This window comes from Momordica charantia (assembly GCF_013281855.1).
Source record: "Momordica charantia cultivar OHB3-1 chromosome 2 unlocalized genomic scaffold, Mcharantia_2.0 BLBB01000002.1, whole genome shotgun sequence".
Lineage (NCBI taxonomy): Eukaryota > Viridiplantae > Streptophyta > Magnoliopsida > Cucurbitales > Cucurbitaceae > Momordica > Momordica charantia.
The window spans coordinates 20,953,519-20,956,246 of NW_028275160.1; positions in this window are offsets into that span (position 1 = coordinate 20,953,519).

A 2,728-nucleotide genomic window follows, 5' to 3' on the forward strand; every position below is an offset into this window, starting at 1 on the left:
TAATTAATATTAATAATATATATATAATATATATGTATAATAATTAAAATATAAAAATAATTTATTAATTAATAAATAATTATTAATTATTAATCCAATTAATACTTAATTAACATATATATATTAATCAAATATATAATTAACACTTAATTATTTATCTTAAAAATAGAATCATATTCTATAACATTTCTCTCGTATAACCTATAGTTCTAATGTACATCTTATGCACATTATTTTTAACCTATAGTTTTAACATGAATCTTATTCATATTAATTTTATTTGAATCTCATTCAAATAATTTATCTCATAGTATATAGTTTTAATTTAGAATCAACTATATATTATAATGTATCACTATACATATAATCCCTTAAGTAATTTGAACATTTCAAATTCTTCCAAAAACTTGATCCTCGTTTTACCCATTATGAGCTAGCAAAGGGACCTAATGGACCTACAGATCAGAAGCCCCAACGATGCAAGATTAATTGGTCAAACTCATTGACCGAGTTAATCAAGATTCGTTAACTACGGGTCATTCCACTAAAGACCCGCAGTTGCACTCTTCTCACTCCAGAATGTTTTCGTATCCATGGATATACGACCATTAATGACGAGTCAATCCTTCATGAGTGCTCGTAACTCAAGTTGGGTCAAATTATCGTTTTACCCCTGAGTTACATTTTACTCCTTAAACACCACTGCTCCTCTAATGAACAACCCGGTTATGGTCCAACCAATAACCGGAAGTCCCTCTCGTCCAATGAGAGGGTGGGGCTCCTTGTTCAAGTCCCGGAGTCAGCATTTAAGGGAACACTCATCTACTCCCCTAAAGTCAGGGATGAATGAATTCCATCTTATGAAGTTATGTTCCCAGCTCCCCACTCGGTCTCGTCCCCAAAATGGTAGGAATGTTGAGTCGGCGACTCGGGCCACTCTCACCCATACAGATCAAAGGACGATCCCTCACGGGCAGGAGTCCATAACTCACTCAGGATTGAGAATGAGTTGCCTGATCATACTAAGAAATAGCAACCTATTAGTTAACGGTGTTACATCTAAAGATTGCCTATTTCGTGGTCCGGTCTTATACAAACTCATTGTATAGGATACTCCCACTCGCATGTCTCCACACGAATGACCTGGATCGAGTCGTCTATAACCTTTACAGAGTGGGCCGTATTCATAGTGTTGCCAGGATAAGGTACCCAGCCTTATCCATATACTATAGACCCTTTAGGTTATTCACGGGACATTATCCATTTATATATCAGGGGTATATCAAATATATACCCCGTATATCAACTATATACCCAGTATATATACTGTCCCGATTACATCATAAATAACCTTGGATGTTTAGTTTATTGGATTTTGGACAATGCAAAGCTATGATTCAACAACAAATTTATTGAATAAAACTTTATTAAATAGACATTTGTTTTTACAAAATACAAACTACGAGTTTAGGGCAACACACCCAATAGCTTTTATTTTGTGGCTCTTTATCAATTAAAGGCATTGTCAGTTGTTCGTTTGCATCTCTCCATCTTCGTGCACTTTCTTTCTCTGCAGTTTCTTTTTCTATTCCCTTCTCGGCATAGGTCATACCTATGTCATGCTTGTGTTGGTTTATAAAGGAAATTTCCCCAACTTCTTCAGCGTTTCCATTGGTAACATTTTCTTTTTCTTTACCTTTTAAATTATCTGAGTAATTGGCCTTTGATGTTTGTGCATCTTGGAGTGTGAATTCAATCTGTCAGTTTGTAGGAGCTTGTTGGCCTTTCTTGGAAATTGAGCTTCATGTGACGAATTATGCTGGGGGAAGCTCTCTGTTGGTTGACAAAGAGGTGGGTCCACCCTAGGTGATGAATTATTATGAGGTTGAACTAAATTGTTAAGTTGAGAGATGTCCCCAACTGTAACAATATTATTTAAGACATTAAAAATTTCTGTGACTTGCCCCTGAATCTTATCGATGTCTTGTCTCATCTTCTTTAGCTCTACATCCTGCACCTCCATGACCTGTTCTTGAATCTCGTATCTTATTTTCTTTAGCCCAGTATTCAATTCTTCCATGACCCGTTTGTGGATTTCGTCTCTAATTTTCTTTAGCTTAGCATTAAATTTTTCCATGTTATGCTGCTTTATGTACCTTGTATATAAAGAATAGTAAATATGTGGTTCTTGAGTTATTTTTCTAAGAGTTCGTGTTAATTATGATGTAATGGAGAATGCATAGATTTTGATTTTTTCAAGATAGAAATTGATATGCATGAGACGATGTTATGCAAATGTTGGATATAAGTTAGAGGAAAATTTTGAAATGATTATGAACACGTGGAATGATGCATGCATAACACTAGTAGAAAAGTGGTCTTCCATGACAGTTGTGAACAATAAAAAAGTTTGGAGGAAAAAAGAACTATCATAAATGATGGGGGCACGTTTTTGGTTGGATAAAACGCTATTTTTCAGATTTTGTAAGTTTTATGACAATTAAAAACTGTCACGAAAACCAAATTTTCAATGACAGTGAAAAACTGTCACGAAATGGTGGAGGTGCGAGTTTGGCGGGAAAAACGGAAATTTTTGAAAATTTTCATGGTTTATGACATTGTATAATTGTCAAGAAAAATAAAAATTTTTCAAGTATTCCATGACAATTACCTAGACCATCTTGAGAATGTATGACATACAAAAAGTGACACAAATGATTTTGAGCGC